Genomic DNA, 15,201 nt, shown 5'->3' on the forward strand with positions numbered 1-15,201 from the left:
TTTGTATGCCATAGAACACAAATGCCTCATTGGATATCTGTGGTTTCTTGGCCTGCTATACTTCAAAACCTTTGAAGTGTCTTTGAAATACCGTAGAAACAATTAGTACTGGGTAACAGTTTTTTCAATTCCTACAATTACAGAATTATTTTACTCAACACTCTTAGACTCATCCAGGTTCGTCTATATGAGTTTCTGAATGTTAATTTAATTCCCAGAGTCAAAATAATATCAGAGAAATTTGTGACTTTTTGGAGGAGAAGGTAAATTATATTTTAGAGTGGACAGATAAATTGGCTCACTGAGTGGGCATATCTAATGATTCAGCACATTTTACCAAACCTTTGCATGATTCATACTCAACTATTCCCATTATGTGCTTTAAATCGCGCCAATTTTGCCCATTGTTTGATTAGTTTGTATCACCTGCATGGTTGAAAAAGTAGGACAAATTTGGAAACTGACAAATGTTCTAAATATGCAGCTGTACTCGCAAACAGGATATCGATGTCTGCAAAATGTCACAAATTAAGGAAATGTTGGGCTGTCAGAACCCCCTTCAGAGAGCCACGGGGCAAGATGGAGCTACTGGGCTTAACCGTGAACACACTCTCACAACTCAAAATACATTCAATAGCAAAAAATTATAATTGTTCAGTCAAATACTTGCTTTTATGAAACAAAAAGGTGTATTTATGCAAACCCAAAGTAAAATATGGCATGCACAAATAACACACACAGTCCATTGAGGTCAAGGCTCTTGTGTTTGATAGGCTGGTCCCTGAATCCCACTTTCCTCTAACTAATTGTTAATGGTTATTTCTATTCACTATAGGCGACATTCAGGTTAAGCCCCACAAGTAGTCCAAGTCTCAGGAGTCCCACTGTAACTCTTCCAAAAGTCAAGAGTCAAACGTTTTCCAGCACCCAAAGCACTATACCACAACAGAATTTCCCCCGAGGCCTTTTGGCTCTACCTGCTCTTGCATGGGTTATGCTACAAGAGTCCCCACTAGCATTTCACTCTCAGATGTCATGGAGGGCTGCAGTGGCTGCTTAGGGTGAATAGCACTCATGGCTCTGCAGGGGGAGCAGCTAGGCATCCACAGTGCTTCATCTGGTGAGGCAGTAAGTTCCTCCAATCCTTCTCATCGGTGACAGAATTAAAAACGTTCAGGTTCCAATCTTCAGTCAGGGCTCAGGCACCTCCAGGTCACCACGGTCTCTTGCTATTGGGAGAACAGGCTACATTCCTGTTCTTTACGGTGGCCCCCTGGCATTCAGGATCACAGACCTTACTCTTCACACAGGTGGAGACACAATTGGCACTCCACTGATTTCCTTTTCACGGCAGCCTCCTCTGACTTATGGGGTTGCAGACTTCTCTCTGCACTTGGGCTATGGCTCGATTGCCACAGCAGTCATGCAGTCTTCACGATGGCCCTCTCTGGCACACAGGGTCACCGACTTCACTCCCCACACAGCCTATGTCCCAAATGGCACAGCAGTCAAGCAATCTTCATCTTTCTCTGGGTGTCCTCTCACCCAGCTGGGAGACTGGCAGGCTTTAGCCCCCGGACCTGGTCAAAAGCAGAAGTCTTGCAGAGCTTTTTCACTTCAACATACTGCCCGATTGGGTGACAATTTTAGGGGGCACTGAATTCCCCTACTCATAGTCCATTTGCAGACACTAAATGTGATATAGTGTCCAAGTCTTTGAAGTGTGTGTTGAGGGTCTGCATCCTTTTTTGAACTGCTCATTCTTCTGCCCTGTCCTTCTAAAAAAAAACAGTCTATCACAGCAGGAGACACCCCAAATCTGATAAAACCGCAACACAGGCAATGGGAGTGACTAGATGTTCAGGCCATGATGTAAGCCACAGTGATATGTGCATCAAGATGTTACCCCAGGGCCCCAGCCCTACTCTTTATGATTTATGATTTTCTTATTAGCCCCAACACCTTCCTGAGATGTGCCCAGGCCAGAGCACCCTTTGAAGTGTCCTCCATCCAGTGTATGTTCCACCCAGCATACAAGAATGCAGCAATCCATAATTATGTCTATGGGTATTCCTCAACTCCCTCATGTTCCTCCAGTCATCCCTGTGTCTCCCAAAATGGAAATCAGAGTCTTCCATGCATTGTACCATTCACAGGCACACATACACACAGCAAACACTTACAATCACAAGCACATTGCACAGCTGTACATATTAATTTGATTTAGGACAAGTGTGAGCTAAGCACACAGAAGTGGAACTGTACGTAAGCGTGTAGGCCTCACTCCAGTGATACTGGTAAAAAGGCCTGTTAACTTTTACTGATTACTACACAGTACACTGCCACCACCATCATTGTGCTACGTAACTACTGACCAAAGCAGAAGTCTTTTTTCAATATGAGGGTAGCACATTGGGCGTCTGTACTGGTCCAAGAAGACCGCAATCCATGAGACAAGCCTACAACATGGGGCACATGCATGATCCATGTTCGCCCATGACAACAAAAATCAGCACCAGGGATCCAGATATCATTGCAGCTGGGGTTCCTAGGGCAAAGGTACGCATCTGTCACCATGCAAAGGTTTTTCCATCTCAGCATGGGCATATATCTTTTTGGCCAAGGGCACAATGTTCACCTGACAATTAGCCTCAATCTAAAGCCCATTTTACTTTAGTACGATTGAAAGTAACATGATTGCTAAAGGTTGTAAAAACAAAGAATCTTGCAATTTTGGTCTTGCAAGTCCTGATTTTAGTAAAATTTGCACAACTGTTATAAATACTACATTTACTATATTGTAAGATGTTGTTTGTTATGAATTATTGACTGGATGGACTTTTGTACTTCTTTGATACTTGGAGAAATCTAATAAATAACAATAAAAAAGACAAAAACAAATAAATGCATTATTTATGTCCAGATAGGACAAGTTACTTACCTTTGGTAACACCATTTTGGTTGAGACTATGGGCCTGATTACAACTTTGGAGGAGGTGTTAATCCGACCCAAATGTGACGGATATACCACCAGCTGTATTACGAGTTCAATAGGATATAATGGACTCGTAATATGGCTGGTGGTATGTCCGTCACATTTGGGTCGGATTAACACCTTCCTCCAAAGTTGTAATCAGTCCCTATATCTAGCTGCAGACTTGTTCCCTGTGAATTTTCCCCCAGCATCAGACAGAATCCGGAAGATTTTTGATGAGCAGCACCCCTACACCGGTAGGTGGTGTTGATCGGCTCCGTGCTGTCAACAAAGAAATCATCGGCATCATACATGCCAGAAATTACATTGCAGTTTAATATACAGGTGCAACCCAGGTGTACCGTCATCAGCTTCTTTTCACACCAGATGCACACAGCCATGAAGAACATTGAGCACTGGGGTGTCAAAACTAGGGCCCTGAAAAGGAAGTCCCTGTCCATAGATACCCATTAGCAGAGCGGGGAGGATGGATGGGTCGGTAAGGAATATGCCGCAAGATATGGTCCCTACCAGGTAATGTTACCAAAGGTAAGTAACTTGTTCATCTGATAGAGACTTCTACCTTCAGATTCCTTACTGTGAATAGATACCCAAGCAATACCATCCACAGAGGAGGGTCTGCGAACAAATTTTAAAGGAGAAAAAACAGCAAGACTGTCCAGGCAGTAGTGTTTGGTAAACGTGTGCAGAGAGGCCCACGTTGCTGCGTGGCAGATGTCCTGGACCAGAACTCTGCGTGCTGATGCAGTGGTTGCAGCTTTAGCTCTCCTGGAATAGGCCAACAAGTCTTCAGAAGGTTGCCTTTTGGCCAATGCATAGCAGATCTTGATGCAGAGCATAAATCAACGAGAGATGGTTCGCTTCTGCAACACCTGACCTTTCTTCGCACCCACATGCCCCACTAAGAGTTGGTCTGGAACTCATTTGTGCAGTCAAGGCAGAACACCAATGCTCTTTTTGGGTCCAGCTTGTGGAGTCTCTTCTCTTCCTTAGAAGATGGGGAGGTGCGTAAAATGTAAGCATGGTGATTGATTGGCCTACATGAAAAAGAGCAAACCACTTTTGGCAGAAAAGAGTCCCTGGTGCAAAGCACCACTTTGTCAGGATAGATAAGAGAGGTAGGAAGGGTTAGATGATAAGGCCTGCAGGTCAAGCACTCTGTGAGCATATGTAATTGCCACAAGGAAGTCTGTTTTCAATGTGAGAAGACTGAGTGGACAAGTGAGGAGGGACTCGAAAGGAGCGCACATCCAGAAAGTCAAAACCAAATTAAGATCCCACTGAGGTGAACAGATCTAACCAAGGCTCTCCACACTGCTGAAAGAGACCTTGTGCCACCTCCGGATGGAGACGCCATTCGTGATCCACTAGGCATGTGTGGCTGAGTTTGTCTGCTCTGCCGTTCAGAGAGCCTGCCAGGTGTTGAACCAGCGGGATTACGCACCATTGTTCCAGCCATGTCCAGAGGTGCAAAGCCTCTTGACAAAGGGTCCAAGAAAGGCTTTCAATGCCAGTCAGATCGCTCTGAGCTTCTGCAGATTGATGTGGAGTCCAGGTTCAGCCGGGGACCAGAGACCACTGATCACTATCTCTCCCAGGTGGCTGCCCCATCCCAGGAGTGACTCCTCTGTCACTACTATTAGGTCTGGTTGGGGAGGGAGAGATCTGCCTCTGACCCACTCGCGGTTCGTTAACCACCACTGTAGATCTTTTGCAGTTCCCTCCAAGATCTTGACAGTGTCAGAGAAATTCCCCTGATGCTGCGCGCGCTGGGACTCCAGGTCACACTGCAGAGCCTCATATGCCATCTGGCATGTGTCACCGGCAGGATGCAGGAGGCAATGAGTCCCAACAGCCTCAAAGTCAGTCTCACCAAAATCCAGTTTACAAGCTGAATCATCAGTATCATAGCCTGAATATCCTGGATTCACCGCTCGGGAGGATACACCTGCAACTGCACCATGTCCAGAACAGCTCAGATGAAAGGGAGCATCTGAGAGGGAGTCAGGTGTGACTTTGGCATGTTTGTAGTGAAGTCCATCAAATGCAGAAGGTTCACAATAGTCTGGAGGTCGAAAAAGACAACTTGGGGGTAGCCTACTTTCAACAGCCATTCATTTAGATATGGGACTTTTAGAAGACTGACACCCCTGATCTCTATAGATGAGCTGCCACCACCGCCATTACCTTGGTGAACACCCGAAGGGAGCTGGTAAGGACAAAGAGAAGTACGGTGAACTGAAAGTGCTTGTGGCCTACCTTGAACTGCAGGTAATGTTTGTGGGAAGGCAGGACAGGAATATGGAAATAAGCGTCCTGGAACTCCAACGCTACCATCCTGTATCCTAGGTCCAGGGCTGAGCCAACATGATCATTTTAAATTTTCTCCTTGAGGAAGAGATTGAGTGTTCAGAGGCCTAAAATAGGGAGAACACTGTTGTCCTTTTTGGTAACCAGAAAGTAGCAGGAATAACAACCACATCCTATTTCTGGCAAAGGAACCCTCTCAATGGCTCTCCTCTCTATGGCTCTCTTGGCCAAGAGAGCTGCAACCTCCTTGCGGAAAAGGCACAGATGATCCTCCGTCATCTGGTCATGAGATGGTGCCATGCAGAGAGGGGCAGTGTGAAGGGGAGGGGGAGTAACCCTTTTGATGATCTGCAAAACCCACCTCTCCGAAGTTATGGACAGCCAGCGAGGCAAGTGATGGCGTATCCTGATGACAACTGGGTGTCCATGGTGGTACAGAGGCAGACTAGGAGGATTTAGAGGCTGCTGCAGAGGAGGGTGGGGGTGGCAGAATGACCAGACCACTAGCCACCTGATCCACAAGGTCAGTGGATCCCATGCCCTCATCCATGCAGAGGCTGGGCAGCTGGGAAGCGCTTCGGAGCATGGCCTCATAAAATTATTTTAATTGTGATAGGTCACTCTGGCTCCTGGAAACTTGGAATGGTGTGAAATTGGCCCAGGCACAGGTTCTAAAGAACAAGGGCTGGAATGATGACACTCCGTCAACTCGTCAGCCGACGGATGAGAAGTCACAGACTGCTTCAACTTCTTACTTTTTTTTCTTGTGCCTCAACTTACCCGATCACCCGAGGTCTTACAGTGGCACGACAACAACTTGGGACTGAGCGACCGATCCTGGGACCTTTCACACTACCGGGACCTCGACCTGCGTGGAGTCATGTGTCGGGTCACCATCAGCTTTAGGAACCGCCCCCTCAAAGCCTTCAGATGCATGGCCCAGCACTGGAAGCATGACTTCGGGTCGTGGTCACGCTCTAAACATCACAAACAGATGAGATGCGGATTCACCATCCACATCAGTCAATGACAGGCTCTGCAGGGCTTAAAACCCGTCTCACCCAACGCCATCCTCAACACACCAGGAGGTAAACTTAAAAAATATCCAACAAAAAGTAAAAAAAGGTCAGTCAAAAATGACTGACGGGTAGCGTGAGTTCTGGTGTGGAAAGAAAAGAACTGATGTTGCGTGGCTGAGTGGCACCTAAATAGGAACCGCAACTTCATTTCTGGTGTGCACAAAGCTGTCGAAGGTCGGGGAGCCGATTGACACCACCTACTAGCGTTCAGGGGTACTGCTCACGAGAAACTTCTGGGTGCAGCCTGACACCTGTGGAGAATTCACAGGTAAGGAATCTGCAGCTGGAAGTCTCTATCAGATTGCATAGACCTAACAGTTTTGCATGGATATTTGCACTGTCAGACAAATGCAAATAAAAATTGCACAATTTGGTCAGTCTATTGGCAAAATTGGCCTTCCACCCTTTTATACGATATCCAGCAAAGTTGAAGCAAAATAGCACTAGCACTGGTGCAATAAATGTATTTCAGTCCAAGAGATTATCGTTCACATTTGTTCATATTTGTTCTAACAACTCCCTTGTTAAAAAGCAAATTTGGGGAAAAAAGGGTGGGGAGAGTAGGACAGCTAACTTTCTCTAATCAGACTGCAAATACTCTGTGGCCTTGATTGGCAACATTTTGATTGCTTCTCAATCATTTTTGGGGACCGGGATGTATTTTTATCATCCAGCTCTAACTCAGACCAAGAAAAGATAAAGGCAGAAAAAGGAGAAAGGTAACAAAACAAAACTGACAGTGGGATGAAAAATAATCTGGAAAAGTGGAACTGAAAACGTGACTCTCTCAGGATGAAATGCCACAAACGTAGGAGCAGTCACTGGAGGTGCCCCATGCTTTAAAAATTGTTTTATAGGGTTGATGCGCACATTGTATGTCACTTCTAGGCAGATGGTCTCTATACAGAAGCAGATGGGGCTGTGGACAGGTACTCTAAGTGTTTTTAACTCTGAGGAGAGGTCATCTTTGTCATCTTAGATCCTGTCTTCCCCCAATCTACCTGAGTCATTTGGTGCCTTTTTCCCAGTACCTCTCTCGGCGATGATGTTCCACACTCTTCAGAAGGCCAGATGTTTCCTCACACACCCTTTTCAGTTTTTTAGGTTGTCATAAGGGAGAGTTTTTAACACGTTTGAATTATGTACAGTATTAACTCATGGTTTAAATTTACTGTCACTAGGGGCCACGTGTACAAACATTTGGAATTGCGATTTCCTAATTGTGATTCTATGTTAATCACAATTTGGAAATTGCAATTCCAAATGTACCAAACTCTACTGAGTTTCTTTTGAGATTCCCAGTGGGTCGCAAATAGACCTACCTCATTATAATAATGAGGTAGGTCGCAATTTGAGACCCACTGGGAATTGCAAAAATCACAGTGATGGTGTCCTGCTGGGGTCAGCAGACCACCATGTCTGTGATTGCTTATCAATAAAGCATTCTGTTTTTTTTTAACGCAGCCCATTTTCTTTATAGGAAAATAGTCTGTGTTTAAAAAACAAAAAATGAAACGTTTCAGTTTCATTTATTACGAGTAGGCCCGTGTCCGTGGGACCGTTGCCTGCTCTTAAAAACCATTTTGCTACCTTCACAAAGGGGTGGGGGGCCCTCGGGAACCCATTCCCATTTGCGAATGGGTTAACACCAATTTTAAATTAGTGTTAACTCTGATTGTTTTGCAACCCCGTTCACAGCCACAAAACAATCATACATACCACTGCGACTCGCAATTAGGAAGGGATGCCCTTGGAATGCCCCTTTCTAATTGCGACACACAAACTTATTTTGCGATTCGGTAAATAGATTGTCAAGTCGGAAAATAGTATTTGTACATTCTGTGCGCATTCTGCGAATCGGGCCGTTTGGGCACAGAAAAAAGCTTCATACATCTGGCCCTTGACGTGTTATTTGATGCACTATACATTTTTCAATTCATTGCCCAGTTTAGTTTTCTGTAATCATTGCCTAGTTTAGTTTTCTGTAATCTGTGATGTGGCAGGTGGGCTCATTGTTGACATTTGTCTGGGTGTATCATATGGTGCACAGCACATCTAATTCATACTTTACTGGTTATTCCTCTAGGTGTGGGGTGGGGATGGGTCTTATGCAGCTGATCATGAATTATAAATAGTCCCCAACTCAGGTGCTGGCCCCCTTGACCATGTTCTTCTCCCAGAAGGGTAAAGGGGAGAAGGGCCTGCGAGTACCTTTGCCACAGGTCAGTAGTCCATATTTACCAGTGGATTGGGCGCCCCAATTTGGAGTTTCCACCTGACTAAATTACGGTTGGGTATATCATAGCCTGAAAGGTTACATGGTATGTGGCAATTCAGTAGTTTTGATGGCTGCAGAACATGACTCTACTAATGCCCCCTGATGAAAAATGATTGTTTGTCTTTGAAGAGAATTCTTACAAATGCCTTTGAATTGAATTCTTACAATGTTAAGATTGAAAACTGTTTTGTAATATATGTGGCCCAGAGATGCAAATCTCTAAACAACAACTGGTTGTGTGCTGGAACTCTTTGCTTTTGCACCAGTGTCACTGCATCCTTTTCTTAAAAGAGAAAGGAAGTGTAGTTTGGTAAAAATAAATGCATCTGACGGAAATAAGAGTGGACGGCTGTGGTATTTGGCAAGGCTGCATTCAGCAGTGCCAGCGAGGGGGGGGGGAGTAAAAAACACTCTGTACCCCTGCACTTAATCATTTACATATTTATTAATGCATTCATTTAACAAATTAAGCAATGATCCAAGCTGAAACGTTCCACACCCATGAGCAATGCAGAAATATAGTCCTGCAGTCTAAAGGTTGTATGTGAAGTGGGTCTAAGGTTCCATGGATCCACAGCACAGGCAATAAACCACATAAATTTGGAAATTGGGCACTATTGCCCTCACGTACAAAGGGATTTAGAGTTTGCAAACCCTCAGATTCCATAAATCAGAGGGTTTGGAAATGCTGAAACCCTTTATTAAATATACTAGACCCATTTAACAAGTTAGAAAAGGTTTTCCGAATCGTTTAACGGGTTTAGGAAACCACTAGGAATTGCTATTTGTAAAGGGCATGTTGGGGGCAACCCTTCCAAATACCAGTTCCTTTTGGTATGTATTAATGTTTTGAGATTGAAATCCAGTGCAAGACAATATTTTACCACCACCTCAAAGGAGGTGGTAACCCATTCGCCAACAGGAAGGGGTTTTCAAGGGATTCTTTCCTCTTTGTGAATGTTTACAAAAAAATTTTTTAGGAGTAGCCAGGGGTCCATGGGACCACTTCTCGCTAATAAAAAAAGTTTGTAAAACATTTTTTTTTTTAAGCTCATTGCGTTTTCTTTTTTAGAAAATAGGCTGCACTTAAAAAAGATTGCTCTTATCACAAACATGGTGGACTGCTGACATAGCAGAAAACCATCCTAGTGGTTGAGGCTCATTGCACAGGGTCGCAATTTGCAACCTATTTCATGCATATTAAAGAGGCATGTCAAACTGCGTTCCAATACCATTCTGTATTTTGTGCACCAACTTTTTAGTACAAAGGTCAGTTCTAAAAATACAAATGTATTAGGTAAACGTTGGTGCGCAAATTGCGATTCATTTTACCAAAGGCATTCTTCGTACATGTGGCAGTTTATTCTAAAATAGCGATCCTAAAAAGAATGCTGCACTCATAGTACCTAACATTTGGCAATTTCTAAACAGCAAATATTTGTTATTCACTATTTAGGAATCTGAAAATGCACTTTTTATACTCAAGGCCCAAAATCTCTAGAAAAGTATTTTTGAGACTGGTATCCCAGGTACAAGTATCATAAACAAGTGTAGGATGGATTCTATTCGATAATTCTTCAAATATGAGATATCCATAAGGATAAACTTAAGGTGAGCAGAAACGTGCATCATTACAGTTTTTCAATTCTGGCTGCCAAACTGTATATTTACCAACAAAAGAAAAAACAAAATTCACAAATACTACTAAGTCACCTTGTGAATGCTAGATGATGGTTTCGTTTCAGAAAATGAAGGACATGAATGCACACAGACAGTGGTTACTGATAACTAAGTGCACAAGCTTCAAGAAAAGAAACTAACAGTGCTGGAATGTGATGGGATTGTGACGAACCCCAGTTTTTGCATCTATTTGTAGGCCAGGTTTGAGGGGGCAGGGTAGTTTTTAGGACAGGGTAGGTTTTAGGGTTTAGAGTGGGACGGGGAATCGGGGGTTCGTTTTTAAGACAGGGCGTGGTATATTTTAGGGTTCAAGGCAGGGTCGAGGCTCAGGGTAGTTTTTAGGACAGGGTACGTTTTAGAGCGGGGTTGGTGTCGTTTTTAGGACTGGCCCGAGTAGGGTTTAGGCGGGGTGGGGGGTAGTTTTTAGGACAAGATGGGGTAGTTTTTAAGGTTTAGAATGGGGCAGGGTGTTGGGGTAGTTTTATGGACAGGTTCAGGGTCGTTTTTAGGGCAGTTCGGGGTAATTTTTAGGACAGGGTAGTTTTTAAGAAAGGCAGGGTAAGTTTTTGGGCTTAGGACGGGACGAGGGGGTTGTATCACACAACCAGGTATGGGATTACCACAAATACCTTTAATAAGCATGCTTTTACAATGAAATTTGTTGTAAAGGCATGCGTGATAATGACGCAGTCGTGGTTGCGGCCGCGTTGTTAAGCCATGCGTGGTTCTGCCATGCATGGTTCTGTCATACAGCCTTCTGACTTAGTTCAACCCCCTATGTAAGAAATATGCATGAAATGTAAGAATGCAAGATTTATCTGTGTCTGAAGAAATTACACAGGTAAATATTGAAACGCCACCTACTATTCTTTTTCCAGTACTACTCATGCCAGTGTAGGGTTTCAGAGTGCTTTACGTCGCACACAGAGACACAATAAATCATATAACTGAATAAATAAATGTAGAGAAAATGTTACATGAGACAATGAGAGTTATAACGGGTAGTATTCACATATTGTCCATTATTCTAGATATTATATGTTAAGATTGAATGGCCGGAAGAAACACACAAGTCAGGATATAAAACATAATGCAGTGATTGTGGTATTGTGGTTGTCTGTGCTATTCCAACGTTATTACTTCCCAAAGGGGCCCTTTGTCACTAACTTGGAAGAACAACAGATTGAAAACTAGGATCTACAACCATGATTTACAGTTTGATAGTGGTAACTAGATCAGTGTGCTATATTAGAAGGATTGCAATTTATGAACTGAAGTAACAAAATGATCCTAGGGGAACGCACTGAAAACCAACGGGGGGCTCTAAACTGCATTAATGAGTTTCTCCAACAGCAGGGGAGGCCGCCTCAGCACTGTTTCATGCCAGGAGGTGCATATTAGCCAGCAGCACTCCCGCAGCACTGGACACACTGAAACCCAGCAGGGGGCTCTGCACTGCATCAACCAGCTTCCCCAGTGGCCGGGCCAGCTGCCTCAGCCCCGTTTCATGCCAGGAGGGGCATATTAGCCGGCAGCACTCCAGCTGCACAGGACGCACCAGGGCACGTGCCTGGGCGAAGACCAGGCCAAGAGCGGGCCCGTCAGTGCCCGTCCGCGGCCGGCCGGGGCTGGGCCACACCACTTGGTCCTGTCATTTACTTGACTATTGCCAACAGTCTCACTCTCCCAAAGGTAAGAACTGATGGGGAAATGGAAGTCTACAATGCTGACCTCTAAGGAGCGCTCACTAACTGCTACTATCGCAAACTTCCTCACAAATGCTATCGAGGCAACTAACAGAGAAATCGAGTGTGTGGAGGGGCCACCAAAAAAAGCTCTTTCAATAATTTCAGCAGCCAGTGATACAAGGGGCTCCCGCTTGCCTTGCTCTTTTGACGATTATGAAACTACCCCAGTAGCCTCCAATTCATGCGTTTTTAATTGTGACCTTACAGTTGACACCAGTAGTAGCTAGATTGACTGCAATGGTCACATGAGCCCCACCCCACCTAAAAACACTAAAAATAATGAGAAGATAACTGCTATTCACTCTAAAAAGCTCTAGGAAAGCTGAAGATGCATCTGAAACAATGGGGAATTCCATGGGAAACCAAGGGAAGGACATTCGCGAAAAAGGTTTAATTTGCGCTTCATTCACAGCTGCTCTTGAGGTAGCCCTTACTAAACTTTTCAATCCAATGCTTGCCCCTGTCAGGAGTGTAGAGGGGTTTTCTGATTATAAAAGTTAACAATAACGAGCATTTCCCTTGGTTTAATCAAAAATATGATTGCCTGAAAATAAGGAGAATCAACATACGTTTTAAGGATTCCCAGGCCAGTGGAACAGGAAATCAAGGTGAAAATGCTGCCTTTGTGATGTCCCCTCCTTAAAGTTATTGCCGGGGTACAAAGACTGGAAAACCCATTTATAAGCACACCTTTACAAGCCTTGTTATCAGTAAATACACAGTGGCAAAAAACGAATGTCTCCATCTAGCCTTTATGGACCTCACCTCAGCTTTTGACTGACTGAACATGGGGAGGTTATGGCACAAAATGTTAGCTCTGGGTGTAGATGAGGCTCTGGTTTTCTTTCCGGCCAAGTTACATGAAGATGTATATGGCTACATAAGATATGGGGTGAACGGGAAGTGCACTGATTCCATAAAGATGAAGCGTAGCGTGAGGCAGAAATGTGCGTTGGTGCCATTTTTGTTTTGTTTATACATTAACAAGTTAGATTCCTGGTTAAATAGTTGAGGGGCAGATACACCTTAGGTGGGTACCAGGAGACTCTCTGTTCTGCTCTACGTAGATGACTGTGTTGTAATGTCAAGGACAGGTGTAGGTTTAAAAAAAATGTTGAATAAATATCTTTTATTCATGTATGATGTGGGTTTAAGGACAAATTCTGACAAATCATATGTGATGGTTGTAGGGAATACACTTAATGCCCTGGGACCGTATCATGTTTAGGGGGAGAAACTTGCTGAAGTCTCAACCTTCACCTACTTGGGTGTACGATTTGATTGTAAAGGCAACTGGTTACACCCAATTAAGGTTAGAAGGTCTCGGTTTGTTGAAACCACTGAGGCCTGCCTCAGATTTCCTGGAAAGCTGGGCTCCAAACCCCTGGATTTCATGATCAACATCGATGAGGCGCCCTGCCACTCCACCGCAATGCATGGGGTCAGAGTCTGGGGATACTGTGACATCTTGAACCTGCAATTTAAAGAAAATGTATTTCTGAGAAGTCTTTTGCTCATACCCAATAGCTTCCCTCTCTTTTTCTGTCATATGGAACTAGGCCTATGGCCCCTGTAAGATCTTGTTAGACTAGCCCTGCTTATTCTATGGCACTCACTATGGTCCAAACAACAGAACCTGCTTAACCAGGAAACAATAAACAACTGTTTATCTCTTGGTCGTGCATATAGTATCCCATGGCAAAGATATGTAAAGGAGCAATTTGTTGTGTTAGGGAGATCTGACTGATCCGATAGACCTCAGAACAACTTAACTGTCCCTAGATGCCAGCTGAAGAAGGATTACCTAATCTTATGTAAAAAGCGCAGAGACGTTTCATTGAAGGGAATGAAGACGGTGGCCAAATATCTTTCATTTGTGCCATTGATTTTATCCAATTTTATCAACCCTATCTCTTGTTTCGACTCCAAATGTCCAAAGATTTTACCTGGAGAGGTTTAGGTTTAACATAGCTCACTTTTTAGTATCGTATCCCAGTAATCTTTATTCCGACTCTGCTCTTAAATCATGCCACTGTGACTCATGCTCAGCACAGACTATGCTGCACTTTTTATTCTTCTGAAAATTATATGCCAAACTCAGAAGGAAATTTGTAATACCTTTGTTGAGAAGTTTGAACATCAGGAGGTGCTAACCTGCCCTGTTTTATTTCCAACTCTTACAAAACAAACATGTCTGTTTGATGATTTATACATTTATTTCTGCAGCTGTGAGAATGAGGAACCTGGTGGGGAAATAGTGTGGCAATGCATTTTGACACTTTGTGTATTTTTATTTGTGTACATCTACACATTGTACTTTTAATGACTCCTTTCGAGCGGCTAGAATGTTTTTTCTGAAGACTATGATATATGCAAGTGTTCAACATGTTTCTTTACACATTGTACTTTTGCGCTTTATAATTTGTGTATTTTTTTTAACCAGCTTATGCTTTTTGATTTTTTAAATAATGTCCCTTTGTCATGTCTTCTTTAATGGTTTTAAACCAAATAAAGATTTTTCTGATCTGATTTTAGTGTCAAAATCAGTAGTCACTTATCTATCTAAATAAATACAAATGGGTTATTTACATGCTACGCGAAATGCTTTGCAGCAGGCAAATTAACTATCTATGCTACTTTTGAGTCAGAAGTTTGACTGGACAATATACAAAACACTTCCAGAACTGGGTTAACAAATAGCATTATTTTACAGCTATTATAATCCCCTCAAAATATCTGCAGCAGGTGCCGTAATCCTGCAAGTTATTTGAAAATGCATCCTTTTTGTGGCCAATTAAGTGAGCTCGAACAGACCTACTGTCATCTATGTCCTTGTTGCCGATTTCTTTGCAGCAGATTTTTTTACATAAATGTACAAGTAGATTGTCAGGCTCTGCTTTTGAAGGTCCCCTCGTGACTCCACCCTCTTTCCTCTGTCAACCCTTGATTCCAATTAAAGGGATCCCGTTGTAATTTTTTTTCCAATTGCACCGCTGCACACAAAAATGAATGCTATAGTGGTTCATTTAGTACTAAAACATGCACCGTGTGCAAACTTTAATATAAATCGCTCCTCTTTGAACTGTGTTTCTAACTGTGCCGCCAAACCGG

General features: G+C 43.5%; 1 protein-coding gene across 9 annotated transcripts in view; it reads right to left on the reverse strand.

The window, feature by feature from the left end:
- SYNE2 (spectrin repeat containing nuclear envelope protein 2) overlaps positions 1–15,201 on the reverse strand; it is a 1,823,309-nt gene that overhangs the window by 559,376 nt on the left and 1,248,732 nt on the right. The gene's annotated exons all lie outside the window — the stretch shown is intronic.

The sequence above is a fragment of the Pleurodeles waltl genome, chromosome 9 (genome assembly GCF_031143425.1).
Source record: "Pleurodeles waltl isolate 20211129_DDA chromosome 9, aPleWal1.hap1.20221129, whole genome shotgun sequence".
Lineage (NCBI taxonomy): Eukaryota > Metazoa > Chordata > Amphibia > Caudata > Salamandridae > Pleurodeles > Pleurodeles waltl.